Below are 7,441 nucleotides of genomic sequence, written 5' to 3'. Positions count from 1 at the left end.
GCTATGGCTGTATTATTTCCATTTTAAATTTCAACCATGCAAAGTTTTAGGGTAGTTGACATAATTTTTTGGTTCTTTTCATCGAATTTACAAGCTGCTGCATATGATACCTATTCAGATTGTTTATCACTTATATTGCAGCTAATTCAGCTTCATTACCACCCTGCCCAGTTTCTCTTTACTGGATGTCTTTTGCATTCTTGTCTACATATTATACTTATCTCACTCTTTTTGCCACAATTCCATTGGCACACTTATTCACCATGGTCTTTCTTGTGGCATGTTCTTCTTTTTTCCCCCTTAAACTAGCAATTAGTGAACTATGTGCAATTTTGCTCCAGCAAGAGGCTATTTGCTTTTGTGCTACTGATTAGATACTTTGTTAATTGCATACTTTGTTGTAACCTACTGGGAAGGGAGGGAGAAGTTGGTCAGTGGTTGTATTTTAATTGTTACAATGTTGTTTTTAATCAAAAATGGTATACGACATACATGATTTATAGTTCGGCGAGACAGGACCTTGATTTGCTAGTCTCCTATTGATGTGTTGTTCTTTGCAATAAAGGAGATTACCAGATGATAAACCAGGGATGCCACTACATTTAGAAATAGCATGACATCCAGAAACTGAGATTGAAGAGTGCCCTACTTTGCCATCCTGACTAAATCCAGAAGTGAAGCAGACTGATTTGCCTTTCAAACCAGATCGTTAGGGGAGCTCTAGTTACTCCACTCCACTGTCTTTGTCAGATATAAAGGTCAGTGGCTCTTCTTCTTCAACATCAACAGAATTTTTTCTTGCTTCTGAAACAAACATTGAAAATTCATCATGCTGTCTGGGCAGTGGACTAGATAATGCATCAAGTAACCAAAATTAATTTGTGAGACCATTCATAGCCGACACTTCTGGTTGGAGGTTTTTTGGAAATCATCTTCATATAGAATATAAATAAGAAATTCAACACCTGTGTTTGCAATTTCTTCAAAACCCTCTCCAGCTCCAACATTTTCATTTTTCATATGGACCTATCATCAGAACGATTACTGTAATTTTCATCATCTTCCTATTTATATTGCTTTTGCCATCTGGAACTGTGAGTACATCATCACCTGTAGTCATCAGAACTATGAATACATCATCATCGTGCAGCCATCAGAACTGTGAGTACATCATCATCTGCAGCCATCAGAACTCTGATTATATCATCATCTGTAGCCATCAGAGCTGTGAGTACGTCATCACCTGTAGTCATCAGAACTATGAATACATCATCATCGTGCAGCCATCAGAACTGTGAGTACATCATCATCTATAGCCATCAGAACTGGGATTATATCAACATCTGTAGCCATCAGAACTGTGAGTATATCATCATCTATAGCCATCAGAACTGGGATTATATCAACATCTGTAGCCATCAGAACTGTGAGTACATCATCATCTATAGCCATCAGAACTGGGATTATATCAACATCTGTAGCCATCAGAGCTGTGAGTACATCATCATCTATAGCCATCAGAACTGGGATTATATCAACATCTGTAGCCATCAGAACTGTGAGTACATCATCATCTGCAGCCATCAGAACTCTGATTATATCATCATCTGTAGCCATCAGAGCTGTGAGTACATCATCACCTGTAGTCATCAGAACTATGAATACATCATCATTGTGCAGCCATCAGAACTGTGAGTACATCATCTGCAGCCATCAGAACTTTAGGTACTGAATCAATTCTTATTAGATATAAACATATTACTAACTCACAGTAAGACACTGTCCGGTTCGATTCTCAGCTAGAGCGTCTTCTGCGTGGAGACATGCGTGAATGGGCATACCTTCGTTGAAGGTTGTGCGTCAGGGCTGGTAACTCGGCACATAAAAATCAACTACCAATCATTAGCGGACCGGAGTTCCGCTGTACTGACCCCTAACCGGGAAAAGCCAAAAGACACAACAACTAACTCTAGAGACAGATGTTTAGTTAGAATTGAGTTGAAAACACCCGAGTGACACCCTTCATTCAATACTTTTTTCCTGCTACATACATATGCCAAGACTCTTAATATCATTGACTGGTGGGTTTGCGCACATATACCTACTGCACTTGATAGGGGTTTTCCATTAATTCCAATGTCAGTGACTTATACAGAACTTTATACAAAACTTTGCACTATTTTTCTCACTAAAAATCAGAAAGTTAAACACACCTCTATCCCCTTTTCAGTAGGACTCCAGCTATCAATAACTGTTACAGAAGATGTTTGCTATCAAAAAATGGAACATTTTTTATTGGAAACAGCATTTGTAATTTCACTTGGAGAATTTATGCTGGGGCTGAAGGGCAGGGTAAGGCCACATTGCATGAATAGTATTACATTTGCGGAGATCAGTCTTATTTCTGGTTACTTGCAGACTTGTCTGCTGGTTGTTAAATAGACCGTGTTATTCCAACTATCCAACATGCAAATATGTTACCTGATGGAAAAAGTTGTAATGCTCATCGCAGGAGAAATACCAAAGATATTCCATACCCAACTGGAAAGATAAAGGCTTCTTGAGATTATCATAAGACTGTTCCAAAGATTACTTTTAAAGAACTTGCTCACATGGATCTTTGTGATGGTATTATTTCTGGAGCAGGAATTTTAACTGCTTATGCGGCAGTAAAATCCACCTGGGAATTAAGGAAGTTATCTAATCTTTTAGAGTACTAAGTAGTACCAGCTTTGCATCCATAAAGTTGATTGCTCTTGAAATGACTGCTATACACAGTGTGGTGCTACAAATGTGAATTGCACTTGATTTCACTATTGTTTCTTAAGGGGGTATGTATACACTCATTAAAACGAAATGTGGCTCATTTATTCCTGATAACACCAGTGCCATTTGTAGTTACCTAGAAATTATTCAGAACATTGCTGAACTGTCCCATACTAAAAAAAGTTGACAGTTCTCAGTGAGCATGATTAACTAATCTCTTTCCTGGTTGGGGAGGAGGTATCTTAAATTGTTCATGCTTATTGCAATAATCATATTACTATTAGGACTTATTTTGCTTGTGATTAAAACGTTGCTCCTTAAGCTTTTAGAATCCAGAAAAAAAAGTATTAAGTAACAAATGAATCAAACTGAGTCAGAGCATTACCACAAAGACAGAAGTCATAGTGAAGTGAATAATGTGTATGCAGTGCTACAAGAATTTAATAAGCTATATGATAATCTTTATTGTAGAATATGTAAATAAAGAATATATAACTGCAATTTATACAAATTATTCAAGCTGACTTTTTATTCCATCAAGACATAAACATGTTTTCATTGCAAATACAACTATATTTGTGAAACAATTATATAAGCATTATACAAGTCAGGGACAGAAGGAAACTGCATGTGAAGAATGTCCGATAGCAAGTGAAAAAGTGTCCACTCATCTGAGAAATTATTGTCACTGTCTAGTCATAAAGGAATATATGTCCTGAGTGATGCTTCATAGCATTGGATGGGGAATATGAAGGAAGAACTGAAAAACAAGGGAAAATGTTAGTGTTCATTTTTGCACTTTCATTTCAAGATAGATTATTGATTGCTTCAGCACGTTTCTGATGATTTCTTTCCTACCAGCATGAAGATGTTAACTTGGCATAATGTAGAAAGTTGTTTTCTGGAATTCAGAACTTGTGCGTAACATGGAAAGGCACAGATAGAGGATATCTTAGTCAGCATAATTGATGATGTAGTGTTCATTTATTATTTGTCAGTGGCTGTATTTTAATTGTTACAATAGTGTTATTAATCACAAATGGTATAAAATATCAGTGATCAGTGATTTTTATAGTATGTGGAGGCAGGCACTTGATTTCTCAGTCTCCCATATATGTGTTGTTCTCTGCAATAAAGACGATAATTATTATCTGGTGAACCATGTCATGTGAAAGTTATTTGGTACCTTTACACTACGTAGCCCACTAACCTCCTTTGCACCTACTTTTATTTAGATTACAATCTGCAGGGGTTCTTCCAAGGTTAGCTATTCCATTGATGGTGATGTTTTTGTAATATATTACTGTATACAGCACAACATAATGCCCCAAATATTTTAACTACCATTGTATTAAAAAGTGTTTATATTTTCTATTGATGTCTGTGTTAGTAACTTCACAGTAAAGCTCCAGTCTTTCAACAGACATCACCATACCATAAAATGTACTAGCCCATTTTTGGCCTCGTTTTGCTCTTAATGTAACCTACTTTTACTCTTCAAAGGCCACCCAATATTGTTTATATTACTGACTTACATACAGTCATGTTTTATGTCTGAGTGGTCCTTATTTCATAGTTCATGCTAACCATGTAATCAGCTTCTTTAACTAATGCAGCACAGGGTTCACAACTTGCCTGCTGTGTCACTTTTGGTTTACTGTTCTTTTTCACACCTTTCGTCCTTAGATCATTATACTATTATCTCCCAATGGTACATGAACAGACACAGTATGGTCTGAGGCTCATACTACTAACATTCTTCTGAAGATACTAACAGTGAACAGAACTTTATTTTTATTGATCAGCATCTTCAATGTCCTTTAACCTATGAAGACAATCATACTCCATTAACGAGATTATTAAACAATACTGGACTATGAATATAGGGAAGTAAATATTATGGGAAGAAATAGCCAGGGAATTGTTATGGCTAGGCTTGTATAGGCCCTAGGGCTAATAGCCTAGTACAACCTATGAACCAATGAACATATATTATGATCTATTTATACTTTAAATAATATCCTGCCCCCCAAAATAATGATTTTACCTTGTATAAATGCGTTGGTACCTATTCCTGTTGCAAGTGTTCTAACTGTAAAAATGTATCAAAAGAATCCACATTTGTACATCCTACTACAAACAAGATGTGTACACTTTTCTTTTATTTGGGGACTGTGAGTCTTAGAATATTATTAATCTTACCCTGCATTTTATATGGGCAATTCCCTGCCTTAATCTTTTGATAGTTAATGCAGTGGATTAATGCCATGGGCTGTTAAGCTGCTTCCTGTGGTGCAAGGTTTGATTCCCTCAGCCTTCACTTGGCTAGTTGTAACTTTTATCAGGTTGCTTAACCAGGCATTACTTTGGGGCCATTGGGAAAATGAGCTGGGCTCCTGAATGATCTGCTAGACCTCATGCCTAGAAGCTAACAATGAACCTTTAAAAATGAAGAGAGTGTGTAACAACATGACTCAGATATTAAAAGGAAAACTGAGACAAGCATTATTGTTTTGGAAAACAATTGGACATTAATGGTAATAAAAGGGGTAGTGACCTAAGTACTTTTTCAGAAGTGTACAAATATCACTGGATTACTTCCCTTAGTGCTGATAAGCTGTGTGATTTGACTGACAGCTATAGCTTAAAACCAAGTTTAAAATCAAAATATATTAAACACTAATAAAACCAGGCTAGTCATGCATGATTTTTCATTTATTCTGTTATGTTTAAGATGATAATGAAAGTAAAGTGCAAAGAAGTTATTATGCTTTTTTACATGATCACGTGATTGTCTTTTTATTTATTGCACCTTTTACTTGTGTTCTGTTTCTGTCACATAACGAAGTGCCATTGGTCTTAAATCCCTTGTGTGTTAATAGTAACTTTGAATAAAGCTTGATTTTTGGTTTTATTTTCTGGAGCCAAAGCCTATATTTCCTCCATTTATGCTGTTCTTACTTTGGAATATCTGCTGGAGTTACTATTCTTTCCATGATTTACCTTCATCCTAGAGGCCAAGATTGTGGATAAAACAAGCTTAAATAGAGCAAACAAAAACGTTCCACTTTTATTGTATTACAGAATGAAAAACAAAACTAGCTCCTTGGCTTATGCCTTCAACATTTTTTAATAGCTAAATGTTTTTAAAAGCTTAAATAGACCAATTCAGTTAATTGTTTAACAATGAAAAGAATTTAAAATTAGTTCAGCTGTGACTGCATCTTAAGGTACAACCTGTGGACAAGCAGACACCAGTATTTACATAAATAGCATGGCTTTTCCCTTTCTCATCTCAAATTACAGAACAGGCTTTCTGCTGCTCTGTGGATGGTAGGTTTTCTATATGTACATCTCTCTAGATTCTGAATGTTGCATGTAAGTGAAAAACAAGTTTGCAGCTGAATTTGAATATCAAATTTTAATATTGATTTCATGTGTATCTATGGGCTGGGGCATTGTAATTTTACCCTATAGTTAATATAATCAACTCTGAAGCCACTGCCTTGAGAAAAGGACCCTGGGATCCAATAAAATCCACGTAGGCTGTGCCTGAAGCCTACATGGAGCTTACATGTGTGCGAGGTGGTGCACGGTGAACAGCAGCACACACCACTGCCCAATGCATATTCATGCTGCACATACCATCTAAGTAAAGTTTCAAAACTGTGTGCATGAACATGGATAGCAATCCTGCTTAAAGTAGAGCACTTACTGTCCACAGTTTTGTGCTGAAGGCCACAATGATCACCAAGGCTTCACAAATGGCTCTCAATCTCTTAGTTCAGCACATCTGCACAAATGCCAACATAATGCAGGGACAATGACCCAGAAAAAGGGACACATTTGACATAGATACCTTATAGAAATGTAGTAGAAGTACATGTTCTGAAAGATTTCAAGTATGAAACTCAAGCATCCCTCTCAACCTCTTAGATCAAGAAATCTAGACGAAGATATAAATAATGGGGGACAAAGGGCCAAAAATAGGGACCGATTTTTAATATTGCTCTTACAAACTGAGAAAGTTGATAGAATAAATTTGATAGAATACATTTTACATTAGCATGAATTTTCTGAAGAGCATGAAGTTTGAAACTCAAATGTTTGTCATTATTTTCTGACTTCAGTCCACAACAACATGCCAATGATTTGCCAGAAAACCAACATTTTTCAGGAAAAGTTCTTAAATAAGAGACAAAAATCTGCACATTCTGCAAAAATCTGGACAATTGAGAGGTATGATACTGAAATATATGTAATATTGAGTCACAGCATTCCAGAGATCATCTCAGTGATTTGGTAGAAAGCCGCAAATTTGATAAAGAATACATCTGGATATCCTGGCAATATGTGGACATTTGAGAGGTATGAATGTGAAGTATATTGTCCAGGCAGAGTACAGGACAGTGTATCTACAATGCAGAGTATTTTGATATCCCATTCCTGGTATTCTGTACTGAAACTGTGTAAATGATCTGTAATGGTACATGGACTGTCATGTAAAATGATCACTGAGGAAGTGTACGTATTGAATAGGGACACACAGATGAATTGTAGGAATGAACACAGGGAAAGAGGACAGGTGAAACACCTTAATGTACAGCAGAGGTGGGCATGTCAATGGAAGACAGTTGTAGCAACAATACCAGTCACATATCTATATGGTACAGTA

The 7,441-nt window shown here is 36.4% G+C and overlaps 1 protein-coding gene across 1 annotated transcript in view; it reads left to right on the top strand.

Annotated features, from left to right (window-relative positions):
• SAMSN1 (SAM domain, SH3 domain and nuclear localization signals 1) overlaps positions 1-7,441 on the top strand; it is a 691,753-nt gene that overhangs the window by 57,367 nt on the left and 626,945 nt on the right. The window lies entirely within an intron of this gene.

Source organism: Protopterus annectens, chromosome 5.part0 (assembly GCF_019279795.1).
Source record: "Protopterus annectens isolate FY-2018-M chromosome 5.part0, PAN1.0, whole genome shotgun sequence".
NCBI classification, from domain to species: Eukaryota; Metazoa; Chordata; order Ceratodontiformes; family Protopteridae; genus Protopterus; species Protopterus annectens.
Note: the sequence above shows the minus strand (reverse complement) of the source record. Positions and strands in the feature narration are given on the sequence as shown.